This window comes from Antennarius striatus, chromosome 19 (assembly GCF_040054535.1).
Source record: "Antennarius striatus isolate MH-2024 chromosome 19, ASM4005453v1, whole genome shotgun sequence".
Classification (NCBI taxonomy): domain Eukaryota; kingdom Metazoa; phylum Chordata; class Actinopteri; order Lophiiformes; family Antennariidae; genus Antennarius; species Antennarius striatus.
The window spans coordinates 10,761,218-10,775,902 of NC_090794.1; the positions used below are offsets into that span (position 1 = coordinate 10,761,218).

General features: G+C 39.6%; 1 non-coding gene across 1 annotated transcript; it reads left to right on the top strand.

The window, feature by feature from the left end:
• The first annotated feature begins 12,359 nt into the window (after window positions 1–12,359).
• Window positions 12,360–12,431, top strand: trnap-cgg (transfer RNA proline (anticodon CGG)). The gene has a single exon. It is a non-coding gene; the product is annotated as a tRNA-Pro (tRNA).
• Window positions 12,432–14,685: the final 2,254 nt, after the last annotated feature.

A 14,685-nucleotide genomic window follows, 5' to 3' on the forward strand; every position in this document is an offset into this window, starting at 1 on the left:
GAAACACAGGTATTAAAGTCTGAATCTATTTATGTGCCTACATCTGATTGCATACAGAAGAGCAGAGAACATTGGTCCCTCTCTCCTGCCTGGCTGGCATCAGGCCTCTGGACCGTCATAGTGGGTGATGTTACACACCAGGCCAGCCTCTACTGCGACTGTGACACCCGATCACATTTGGACTGGCGTCGGCGTTGTTCATGGATGTTGGTACAAGTGTTACATGACAGCTCATTCCTTTCACATGGCATCCATCTTATGTCTACACATGCTGATAGGCTTATGCTGCTCGGTTACAGTTGCAGCACTCTTCCCTTGGCAGAATGCAGGAAATGTAGATTCACCTGGACCACTTCTGTCGATTGAGTAGGATCGGGTTTGCTTTTTTTGGAGATAACGCTGGCTGCTAAGTTTGATGCACTCATTACTGGATTGTTCGCATACACGTTGCGACCTTGTTTGTCATTTTAATTTATGCAGCAGATGTCACGACACATGCCAAACATCAATAGTAACAATGCAGCCAGCTCGCAGTTTAAAGTGCAATACATTCAAGGTATTTTTAGCTTGAGGGAAAACAATCAGCAACCAAACAGGACAAAAGTCCTTATTTATACTTCCTTTAGTCCAGAATGTTCAAGTCCCCTGGAAAAAAGAAGTCCTTGTGGTCAAACTAATGACAAGTTTTAAAATCTGAACTGAAAGGGTTTACACCTGATGGGGAACCAACAATTAGCTCAAATCTTGTATTGGGTATGGGAGAGCCCTGGCCTTCCACCATCCTCTCCATTTTTCACATTCTGTCACACCTAGGGGACATATCTCATCCGGTCCACAACCCAATTACTCCACAACACATTTAACTGCCATCAAACGCTGCACAGCGGGGGTGCAAGGGAGCCGCAGAGAGCCTGGCTGTTGCCATGGCCACTGTCATTCAGCAGATTTCCAAGAATGGAAGGAAACACATAGAGCTCTTTGATTGGTTGTTTTACAATTTCAACCAACAGAGATGGGAGCAGTGCTCACAACAACAATCACAGACACCGTCGTTATGCAATGGAACCATTAGAATATGCACATTTGTGAATTCTGACTAGTCTCACTTGTTAAATTGGAAGCATGTCAGCAAAAGTGGTTAGAGGAATTTGGTAGTATTTCTCCCTCATTTGCATGTCAGAAAAAGAATGCCATAGCAGAGTAGTTGTAAATTTGTCGAAGTTTTCCTTTATTTGTATTGTTATTAAATGAGACAAATTATTGAAAAATCTCATAATCATCTCATCTAAATGTTTCAATCCTATCATCAGGGAGGTCAGTCCTTGCAAAGGGAGAAAAAGCAAATAATGATCACGGCAGTGTAGAGTTAAAAGGTGAAAAAGAGGCACAGACAAGGAGAGAATGAAGCAAGTACTGATCCCACACACGGTGAGGTTTCCCACCTGGCAACAATCAGGCACGTCTGTCAAAGAAAGCAAGAAAAATATCGACTTTTCTCAGGCAAACTCACAGCGTTCTGTCAAAGGGGATAACCAAAGGAAAATATTTAAGTGTGCCAAAATCAAAACACCAAAGATAGTTAACAATAACAAAAATTCTTAATTTTTTTTATTAATATCAGACTTTTTGACATATCATATTTAAGAAATTTAAAAAGTCTCCCAACTTTTAAAGTTCAGGAGGCGTCTGCTGGGGCTCAAGGTTCGACATATGCATCTGATTTGATTCTGGTATGCAAAAATGTATCTTTAAAAAGATTCTAATCTTCATAAATAGATATTTCTGTTGTTTTTATAGCTGATTGTGACACAATTGTGAGTAACCAAGTGAAAACAAGAAAAAAAATGATGACAATACGTGAATCCGCACTGTGATACTGATCCTGTGAAGATGCAGACGTCATTCCTGCGTGACGGTGATGAAGTCATGTCTTCCTATTAGCTTCTCTCTTTCTTTCTTTTTTTTTTTGTGGTGAAATCATCAATAGCAGGAACAGGACCTGACTAACAGCCTCATTTCCCCCAGCCTCTGTTTCCTCTGACTCTTTCGGGCCATGAGAGCAGTCCGAAGGAGTCCCACAGGTTCACCATACGTACCATGACATGGCTCAGCCACAACCCTGGGTTTTTGTTGGCCTCCATTTGAGATTGAACAGGTCAAACGTTCAGAAATTCATGTCAGTCTATCCTCTATGTTATTTTGGTAATGAAGGGAGGAAACTCGGCTCAATTATGGAGTGCTGCAGGGCAGCACCACTAGTACTGCTGAGCCCAAATACCAGGCCGAAACTAATGTCAAAGGCAACCCGCCTGGGTCTCACCACTGGATTCAGAGATACTGTACAAGGGGGTGGGGCACTAATGGGGACCAGAGGTCTGTGGTCTACGTGATGCTGGCCAGAGAGACCAGACGACCGATGACTGATCTGCAAAGAGGAGGGAGCAGAGGGGGGGCCATTAAAGAGTTGCTCCAGTCCTAATCATAGAATAACAGCCCTTCTTATATCCACCCTCAGCTCCATCTCACCATGAGAAAAACCAAGAGTGTAATCTTAGCCCTGGTTCCAACAGTGAGCAGAGGCAACGCTCACTGGTGAGCTACAGTGACAAAATATCTGCAAACCATCTACAAGATATAAGTGTCAAAATCTGAGGAGCGTTTCCAAAAGTAAGAGGATTAATTGGATTATTTGAAGGAGTAATTATTTGCTTTAGTCAAAGTGAGTCATTACTTATATTGTGCAATACAGACATTGCTGTAATTTAGCATCTCATAAAAAGTAAATCCTGATCCTGCTTGCCTAGGGTGTGGATAAAGCCTAAAGTCACTTAGATGGCATCTTCAATCATAGAAATATGTAAAACCACAAAAATTTTACACCGTCAGTAGCTGAAGATGAACTCATCAGCTAAGTTAATGTCTCGTCCACTCCTTTTTCTGTCTGGTAATAATAAATAAAGTGACACTATTTTCAGATTAACACCAAGAAAATTCGCTGTAAGTGAAGTTCATTTCACTGACCTGGTCTGAAAACACACATAGGATGTGTGAATAGGCTCATTCGGATAATTTGTTTTGACATTTTCATTCCTGAATGGTCAGTAGAGACTCCGCAGATCTTAAACTGATTAAATTGGCGTGGGGAGGGAGCAAAGAGGGCATTAGTAAAGAAAACAGAGGCAAGGGGCTGAGAGCGACAGGGGTTCAGCTTATCAGCACTGTGAGCCGGGTCACTCTTAATTCATTGTGAATTAGCCGAGTCATGTGTGCTGAAATAATCATTCTCTTGTTTATTTGTTCAGGCTCTGGCACAAGCCTTTATCTTGCTGGCGAGCAGTCACACCTCCTCCCTGCTCTGCCTGCCTCTGCCATGTCTTCTTGAGGACTCTAGAATGACAAAAAAAAAACCTTCTGATTAACCAGGAAACAGAGGACAGAGGGTCACTGGAACAAGTCTTACAAAATCCCCCGTTGTTTTCTGTAGACTTTGGTGCTCCATCAGCAGCTGGAGAGCACGACTGGACTGAGGAACTGAGAAGCACTGCAGGGAAAACCTGCCTGTCAGACACATCAGTCTGCAGCAGCTGGCCTTGGAATGACAGGAAAATTAGTGAGGGATTGAAATCTACTATTACTTAGTGTGTAAGGGGACAGCATGTAACACTAATTGACGCTGAAGTGACTCAACAGTTACACAAAATAATATAAAGGCATGTCTGTCAATTTTGACACCCTGCCTCAGTAATGAACTTATAAGTGTTTGTAGACATTTGTGGCAGTCACACTTTCTTTGATACAAAGCCCTAAATTATCATGGCAGAGTTTTAATAAAAATCATAATCTTCAGGGAAACTGTAACTCGAACCTGGCAGGACTTTTATTTTACAATATGATGACTGATTCACTTACAGGACCATATAATCATGTCAGCGATTGAACAAAGCAGATTGCAGGTGATTGCAAGATGATAGTGTTCAGGTACATTACAGTTATCACTCAATGGAAAAATACATTTGAAAGACGTTGCATAAATTACAACATTATGCTAATTATGTAATTTATGCGACGTCTTTGTCTGTGCCAATTTCGTCTCTATCTATCTATCTATCTATCTATCTATCTATCTATCTATCTATCTATCTATCTATCTATCTATCTATCTATCTATCTATCTATCTATCTATCTATCTAATAAAGCACTACACAGCAAGTACTCAAATCTGAGTCATTCCGTTTTGACTGTATTTTCACTCCTAAACTTTGACCTTGTGAACTTTCAGTTAGCATGCATATCACATTGGCACAGGGTCTCCAGTTTGATTTCCATTGTTGTTGGGTCTTTCATTAAGAGCACAGAAACAATGGCTAGAATGAGTGGTGCCACAGCAAATAGCTCCCCTGTGAATGTGAGTACAACAGTTCCACATCATGGGAATGGGAGCCTGTGTGGCTATACGCCACATTCACTCTCAAGCTGCAAGTCATAAATGGAATTAAGATGATGTGTGAGAACGCTGTCCATTATTTTCAGTCATCTGTGTCCTTACTATTGGGACAGATTGATGTACTGTGGACTTGTAGTCCAAAATGTTGTCTGCCGGTTGTTTCACAATGGGAATGAACAGGTAGCGCTCCTTATAACGTATAAAATCAGACTCATAAGAGGTTTCTTGGCAAAGCTATGTTTATGCAGCTGTGCCACAGAGAATGAGGCTCTTTGATTAAGATACTTGAAGGTTGCACCACTTTGACGTTTGGAGTTGTCTATTCCTACGTGTCATCACCTCTGTCAACGCCTTCATAAAGTTTCCCTGCCATCACTTTATTTGCCCTGCTGTTCCTGGCATCACCTGCGTTTGGCTGCAGATTCAATTTTATGGTGTTCACATTCTGGTTAGAGCATGCCAATATTTTCACTTTCTTGCCAAGAGTTACAACAAAATATCAATACAACTTAACTATTACCACAAGAAATATGGAGCTACAACCAACAGGCTATTGGCACCAGGTTTAGTTGGGAGCAACCTGGTGAAATAAGGGAAACCGATACCTTACATCTATCAAATGGCAGCAACAAAACAAACTAACAAACAAAAAAACATTGATGTCCCAACAAATGGACCCTTATGTTGTTGTTTAATCCTTACATGCAGTAACTGCCATGAGACTAATCGCTTGCCGGCGATTCAGCCTGGTATCATAAGGCAGATATTTATTTGTCTATGATGTGTAAAATCTGCACACTGCGGTTTAGGCTACTTCCTCTCTGAGCAGCTCCCAGTTGAGCCCTTGGGATGGGACTCAGCAGCCAACAGGCAGAAATCTGCTTCTACCCTGACACAGCAGTTAAGTGGAGATGTTTCACAACATGTGGAGAGATTTAAATCAAGAAAATGTGTCAACTAGAAAACAAATGACTTCTTTATAAATGTGCTTTCTTGCTTTCTTGTCAGGAGTTAGTCGTGAATTATTATTTCACTGACATGTAAAGTTAAGTATGAATCTACAGCCAGCAGATAGTTGCTCAACTCAAAGACCTAAATTTCTTCAAAACTTTTCTCTGAAATCAAAATGCGCTTACCATGACCTCTACCTTGTGATTTTTGTTACCCTTTAATTCCTATATTTGTGCAAAGTTAAGCTAAGTACCGTCTGGTGTTTCATGTTAGACATACGCACGAGAGAGAGTGGTATTCATCTCACTGTAAATAATGATGTAATTTGAGAAATAACTATTTCAGCTTGTCCACCATGTTGAAAGTGTTTCTAAAATGAATGTGCTTTGTTCAGCTACACCAAAAAGAGAACATATGAGTCAGAATGAGTCAGTACTTTAGTACTTTGGGAATTATTGTCCAACAAGTATGAAACGGAAAAGACACTCCACAATGCAAAACATTTCATTGAAGAAATACATTTATATTTATGTGTCCCTGTTAATCAGAGCAAATCCATGTCTGAGAAAAGGTTCTGTCTTCAGAACTAAAACAAATTAATCCATGAAAATGAGAGTCACAACTTTTTAACATTTTAACCAAGAGAAGTCCCTAAATACCCGCAGTCACTAGTTTAGTACTGTGAGTATTCAAAGGTTGTTGGGTTATGGTCAACTAATTAGTCATGACAGACAGATGGATCCCTGAAACCCCCTCCTCAGTTTGTCTGTGGTGGGTGATAAAACATCCAACGAGAGTTAACCTCCTGCTATCTCATCAGCTAACACACACACACACACACACACACACACACACACACACACACACACACACACACACACACACACACACACACACACACTTGCATGAACCAGCTTTTCCACTCAGTGGCTCTACAGTAGCTGCCACTGTCAGCAACCAATTTAACGGACCACTACTCTTCATACAGATAAACAAACAACTTAGCCCTCATTTGTTTGTTGTTAGCTTTCTCAGCAATCATTTCAGCCGACATGATGAGCAGATATGTTTCAGAATAGGCAGGTTCAGACATGCAAATTTAAATATCCAATATTTCAGCACATTTCAGCGAGTCAGGAGATGCTAAGCCAACTGTCTCCTGACCAAACCACAACAACAGTCACAGTCGGATTTCACTGCTCCTGTGTAATCTGTGCCTCCTCCTCTGCATGTGAAGGAGTATAGTGCATTTAAATGGTGATATGAGTATGACAGGTAGGAGCTGTAACTCAATGCAAAGTCATACAGAAGTGAAGGTAGGCCACACCAGCCAAACTTCCATCAACATTCATGCAACAGATAGACCAAAGAATTTAATTGGCATATTTCACACCATTTTATGCATTTGTATTATGACTTCTGAAGTCTGAAAAATGTCTGATGTTTGTTTTGAGATTTTTATCATAAAGCTTGTATTAGCAAGGACTGTAGCAGCATGAAAGCGATTTGAAGGCTGTCGGAATTTACATGAGGGCAAGAAAGATGAGATGGTTTTCAATGATATCATCCACCTGATCCAACCAAACGACTCTTCTGCATCCATTGTGTTGTAACATCCCTCATGGGAAGACTACATGATGTTATCTGGGTGTGTTAGCTTCTGTGGACTGTAACAAAAGTTAAAACAACAGAACTGTTGTCTTTACTGCATGTGCCTCACTTCAACTTCCACCCCCTGAAAGATCTGAAAGAGCAAGCAGCGTCTCATATAAGTCACTGTCAGGGGAAGCTGACAAGGCTGACAGTCCTCACAGCCTTGACATCCCAGAATGGTAGTGCAGGAACATTTGTCTCAGCTGAATTCCTATAGCTCATAAAGTTAAACACTGGTACACTGTTGTGTAATATTATTTACAAAATGGAAACATGTACATATTTTATGATTATTCATTTGGCAGTGTGACATAAAGCAGGGAATTAAACAATGACTTCCTCCTCTGGGTTCCAACTTAGTTCATACATTGGCCAATGTCTTGGACCTCCCAGGTCACTATAATACCTTCTTACTGTATATTAATATTGGTTACTATCAATTTCAGGTCTTATTTCCAAAATTAAATATTTATATCATAACAGCTGGCTAAGAGTGTATTTATATTTGCACTCATCATTTTTCCAGTCATTCTTGAGACAAGCAATGTTTTACAATAAATCTAATTATTTCTGGGATTAGGAGAAGATAAAAACATCTAATTGGACTGAGATGAACACCACAGTTTAGTTTGATCATTACAGTAATGTATGCACCTAGCAAAAAAAAGTGTCCATGTTTATTATTCAGCTCATCATTCACTAGACTGATAAGCCATTGGCCGATTGATTCCATGTGAACTTCTCTTACTTTATATCAAATGGTGTTTCTGTAAAGACAGGGCCTCTATTGCTTCCTGCCAAGCCTCTGTTCTCCCATGCGCTGCTAAATGAGAACAATGTGTATTTGCCTGATGACCAGTGATGAAACCAAACCGAAATTCGACCCGTTGACCCAGAAAAACCCAGAGCAATCTCTGTGAAATACACACGTTTGTGGTGATAAACATATAGGTACACACATTTGAACTTTATATCCTGCACAAAAAGGAAATTCATGTCACTATCATCAAAACCATTTACCCTAGAGGGAAACTTTAACAAACTTGAAAAATCTTGTGTGTATTTTATGAACTTGAATTTCCCTTCATGCGAAACTAATCACTTTAACCTTGGCTCGTTTTTGTCAGTGGTCTGATTTTAGTCATGGCTTGTTTGCAGCAAGATGCTGTCATTAAAAACTTCATCTTTATATTAAAAACAGGTGAGAATATACACAATGTGGCCAATTACATCCTTTACCATCCCCGGACAAAAGCATGCATCCGCCTTAGCTGGCCTGCTACATCCACACCACACTTCACAAATGGTTAGGACTGATCTTTGAAATGTTTCCTTTGTGTTTTAGCCAGCATCTGCTTTCTATTTACCTGCATTGAAGCTAGGGGTGAATAAAGTACTAGGAAGAGGATCATACTGGGCAAGTGGTTTCCCCAGGACAGTGGGAGTGTGTGCTGCCTCACTGGTTTTCAGACATGGTTTTAGTGTATCTGATTTAACTGGGTCATGACTGACCATTTAAGGCATGTTTGGTGTTTGCTGCTTTCAAGCAATTGTCATAAAAAACTCAAACACTCTGCTTAGCAGCTGTTTCAGTATATTTCGAGTGTAAACCCAACATGCAACTGAGGCTGATGTTATCAAAATGTGTATAAATCACTTCATAAATGATCCCGACATACATGTCTGTACCGCGTTTCATTTTTGCTCATGACAAACCACCCAATAGCTGTTGGGACATTTCACTCAAACCATAAACCTCATCTCAAACACCAGAAAATATTTCAGTGGCTGTTGGCTGCATCTTCTGAGGCCCATGAATGTCTGTACAAAAGTTCATCCCATGGGTTATTTCAGTCCATACCAAAGTTAGGAACCCACTGGTATCCTTAGAGTCACACAGCAGCTACTGCCAGCATGTGGTTGGTTGTTGCTTATTAGTCAAACAGACAAAAGACAAGGGAATATAAATAAGAAAATAGAACAAATATTTTCTTTCTTTCGAAAGGACACAACGATAAAACACCAAACACAAAATGGAAAACAAGTCTCCCCCTAATGTCTCTCGCATAACTGACTGATCTTATTGCTTTAGAGATGAAAACATTTTCTCCACACTCAGTTTGTTATTTAATCTGTGCCTCTACCTTACTGCCTGAGTTGCAGCGTCTCTTACTTGGCCGCATTGCTTAACAAGCGATGAGCTGCACGGCGTGCTGATGCTTCATGTTACAGCCAGGAGGGTCACTCAGGTCAGGTACAGGTAACGCCTCGAATGCTTCAGCTCTCGCCTCAACGCGAAGTGTAAGAGTCAAGCTGCTGTCTTTCATTTTGATACTCAAGCAGGTGTGTCTTACTGTATGAACGTTAAACATAACAGAACCTACATTTCTTTGAAATAAGTTATTTATCTTAAGTAAAAAGGCCTCTGTGTAAAAAGACCTTTGATTACCAGACACCAGCCTCAGTCTGGAGGTTCAAACCATTCAAACAGCTGAGCTCCTTTTCTCTGAGGTTTCCATGTGTGACTTCTGCCTATTTTACATTGTAAAGAGCTTCAAGGGGACCAGGGAAAAAAGCTATATAAATTCACTCCATTATTGTCTGCATATGTCGGCACCATTGTGTCTCCCTGCCCTTATTGTGCTCCGCCACCTTTGTAGACTAATAGCTTCAACAGAAGGAGAGCCACTTGAGGTAGAGAAGGTGTGTCAGCTTTGCTGCCACACAGAGAAGCCAATAAAGCTGGATGCAAATGAGTTTGTACTTGTCCTCAAGAACATCACACACTTGATAAATGCAGTGTGATAAAAACAGACTTTGTAATGCGTGTGCACTATTAAGATTTTAATCTCTTTCTGTGAAAATGCCCAATAAGCTGAAACCTAATCATTGACGCCACAGAATGCTTTTGCCAAAAAATGCTGAACTAACTGAGGAGTTCCATCTTGCCCGTCTGATAAAGTGAAACACTTTCACTCTTTAACCTCCACTCCTCCCCTCCTTGTTTTTCTTTCAGGTGCATGTCTGTGTTTTCACTTTCAAAATACAAGCAGTGTAAGTTAGCAACAGCCCCGAGCTATATTTACAAGAAAACAGGGGAAAAATAAACCTGTCATCCAGTACTTGCCGTCAGCACGTTGGGCCTTTCTACTCTTGCCATAACTGGTGTACACTACACCTGCAGACGCACAGACTAAAGCACATGCTGTGATGTGTGTTTGAAATATGACACACACACATACACACAGAGAGAGAGAGAGAGAGGGAGAGAGAGAGAGAGAGAGAGAGAGAGAGAGAGAGAGAGAGAGAGAGAGAGTTTCAAGGACACCAAAAGATCACATTTGTTTCCACTATGTTTTTTTTTATTCTCATTGTGCCATGGTCTGTTTATCACAGGGCCATGGTGTCAGGAAGATAAGGACAACAATGCAAGGCGGAATGTAAGAGACAGAGAACAGTTTATGAGACTGCTTTTGCAAACGTGCATGCAGTTTCGATAAGGGTCGATGTAAAGCATTGTTGTCTGTGAGCATGCATCTCCACAGCACTGTCAACCGATGGCAGCTTTAAAGAACAGTGTGTTAAACCTGCTGGAAACCAAAGAGCAGGGGGTAAAACCAGGTGCCACATGTCCTGGATATAGTGTCTGATCCTGATTTAAATACCAACTCACAATTGCCATTTTATCCATACTAAATGTTAATATATATTTTTAAACTAATCTCCTAAATATAATTTTTATTCTGTTCTCTAATAGCAGCAATGCTTAACATTTGTGGACTTTAAATGCATCTAAAATATGATTTATATTTTGTGTGACAGCGACCCTCTTTCTCCTCTCTCTGTCTGCATTTGGAGGGTTCCTCCCTCGTTGCTCTTTTGGCCTGCTATGTTTTCCTGTCTTCCACTGAAAATCCAGATCCAGACAATCACCAGGCAAGCTGTCATTCTCCAGCCTCTGGAATGTCTGAAAACCTCCTGCTGATTTAACACATGAAAATAGGGATTGGGGTTGGGAGAAGTAATGTGGCATAGTTGTGTTTGTTAATTTTTGGCATTAATTCAAATTACCTCTGGTTGGAAGGAGATGGTGTCATGCACATTACTGCGTGAAATAGGAATGGGAGATAGGAAGGGAACGTAGCGCTTTGACTTTGGCTGATTCAGGCCAGAGACACTATGGGGCAGCAGATGAATCTCTGCCACCTCACGATTCATTAAAGTGACTTCTTTGCTGAAAGCCAAGAAAACCCCAGCATAACAACCTCAAATCGAAACCCATACCAAAATTGATGGATAACGGTAATTCCAAAGCTTCCTAATCTTCAACATCCCCAATGGCACAATTTCAATTTTAACAATATCTTTCTGTTTTCAGAAAATACATTTGTCTTATATTAGGGCACATATGTATGCCGTATATTATATTTTTGAAGTTTCCAATCTTCCTGCCGTGTTATTTCTCAAGGGGACATGTCATTCTTCACTAAAGACAAACTACACAGTGCTTAGAAACCTAGACTAAATTCCACAAAGTCCCTCAAGCTGTAATCAGGCCACAGATCTATGGAGATCTTCTGAAGTGAGTTCTCAAAAACATGCTCAAACATGCAGGAGAGAGGGAGAGTGTCCATTCGGAGCTCCAGGTGCAGGACTGTAGGAAATAAGGATCAGTCAGATAGACATGACAGTGATGCAACTCCCATAAGTAGCCTCAGTGCAAGTCACTGCAAGATAACAGTAATGTAATGAAAAGTTTCTGCAAGGAAGAAAGCAGACACGGTCACTAGATGCTGCCAGACCACGCTCGGAAAAATAATTTTTGTCAGTCAGTAGTTTCAAAGCTTTACACCTTAGGGTTCACATGATTCTTAATGAAATAATGAGAGGAAGCATGCTTCTACTGCATGTATTTCACTTGACACTGAATTACTTTCTTAAATTAGTGTCAAGTCGTAAGTCTTGATTTAGTGTCAGTGTCAATTCTTTCCCAACATGCATGTTGTGGGTCGTGGGTTTAGGAGTATGATTCTTAGTCTTAGTTTTGTTCTATATTAAGTCAATCTGCACAAAAAGTCCAAGAAAAAAACAAACATCTTTTTAGCATACAAATGACTTCCAACAATGGAAGCAACATTCATTCCAGCTACCAGTGTGATTACTGTTGTATTTCTCTCCCTGTATAAAAATAGAATGATTATATAGTAATACTGCTGAGAGTCAACAACCTGTATGTTATCTTTGACATGAACATGATGAGGAAAATACCATTAATACACTCAGAAAGAACAGATTTGTCACTGGCAGACTGGCTCGTTGGTCTAGGAGTATGATTCTCGCTTCGGGTGCGAGAGGTCCCGGGTTCAAATCCCGGACGAGCCCAAAATCAATCTTATTTGTTCCATTTTAAGTCAATGTGTACCAAGTGTAGAATAGCATTCCCCTGAATCTGTGTGAATGTCCAAGACAAAAAAGAAACAATTTTTTGGCATAAAAGTGACAACAAAAGCAGCATTCATTCCAGCTACCAGTGTAATTACAAAGATCAAAGAAATATTTAGTTTGTGTCCCCTTAGAGAATCAATCTTTTATTTTTAATCAAATCCATCTATTTAGATTTTAAAGTTAAAAAACAAAACAATGCACAGAAAAATCCTGAATTTGAGAAAAGATCACACATATAGAGTAGCATTGGAATATACTGGCACAAATGTCAACGGGAAAGCAGCATGCCATATTTATGTACTAAATAGTCTAAATGCAGTTTACACTCTATCCCCTGGCCTGGAATACAGCCCTGGGAACTTGATTCTGCAGTCACACACATAGAGACTTGAAACTAAACTTCAGCCTAATCCTCAAAATATTTGAAATTTGGCCCGCAAACAATCATCAGCAATGACTTCAGGACCTGAATGTCATTCCATTCCCTGTTTATAATTAGCATCTGGGCTGTGCAACCTCAGATTAAAATGATAAATGAGTGTTGATATTCTCTCTCTGTGTTCTCACTAAGCACTAACAGTGGTTTGCTTCTTGTTCTTCTCCCTTCTTGTTTCATCACTTGTATCTGTAGGACCTCCCGTTTCTATTTCTGTGTAGGCACAAGGTCACACAAATTCAAGTTAACTTAAAGGCGTAAGGTTTCAATGTCTTTTAATGCTTGATTCAAAAGTTAAACTTCAGTTTCACATTTCCAGAACTGATATTTTGATGTGTTAGAATAATTACTAAAAACTAAAGGATACATCTTTTGTATTTAAATACTGTGTATGAAAAATTATGATTATGATTACTTGTACATATCTTCATTAAATGATTTAAAGATTCAATGTTTTCTATGATAACATTGAATCTTGATTATTTACTACCTACAGTACATCTGCACGAATAATAATGATTTGTGCTTGTGCAATATTTAGAGTAAACACACATTGCTGTTGGTGTTGATGGGCCAAATTGGACCCGATTCATGTCCAACCAGACCTTTGTTGTAATCGCCATCTCTCTTTATCCTCATTTCCTGTCTTCTAAGAAGACACACAATACCCCTTCCTTAAAAAGACACACACAGATAGTATGTCTATAAATATGAGCCTACATTTCCTGTAAAAAAAAAGAAAAAAAAAGCCAAATAGCGAAGAATAGGTGTCCTAAGTCTCACCTATTTTTTGATTTTTATCTAGAAATGAAGAAAAAGATTGATTTTTAAAATCATGCTTATTCATAAAAGTCGAAATACAAGATAGTCACATTGACACAAAATCCAAGAGATTCACGCAAGCAGGAAATCACATTTAAAAAAAATAATTATATGAAATGTAGGAACATAAGAAAAATATACCTGAATTAAACCAAACACTGACTGAACAAGAGTTCCTCACTCAACACGGAACATAGGACACCTTTGACAACACCATAGTTTCATAGAAGTGTCTAAATCATTCATAGCTCTGAAATAGTTAAAATCAATTCTGATTCTTGCTTGACACATTCTTCTTTAAATGGCTTCTGCACTGCAGTCAGACGAACCGTCAACCTTTTTTTCCTGCTCAGATAAATTGCCATCTTGGCTTGGCCCAGAAGAAAATTTAGAATCTGCCAGTCCTTTTTCGATTCTTCCTGTTTCAAACCAATAATGTACACCTGCCTGTCGAAAACATGACGGGATGAGAGAAAGATACTATATAAAAACAGGCACAAATTGTCAAGTCTCTGACAGTCTAGGAAGCAGTGAAAAACAGTTTCTCTGCGAGAACAGAACAGACAGTTTTCCGAAATATTTGGATTCAAACTTCCAATAAAACTGTTGATGGCCAGAGCGCAGTGTAAAAGAAGATTTCATTTTTAAAATTGAGTTAAGAAGAAGAAGAAGAAAATTACTGCATTCAGATCTTTTATTTATCTCCAAAGAGTAGTTTTCAAGTTAAAAAAGTTCTGTTGCAGTCTGTGAAGTTTGTGAATTTCAAATGACCTGAGTGAAAACTCCTTGGGCCATTTATAAGGACACATTCATCATGCAGGCACCCACTACGTTCAGGCTTGCTTGATCTCCAGCTACACAATTCAAATGGATTTTAAACACGACATTACACTTAAAAAAGGCAGCTACTGCTTTCAGTAATTCATAAACATT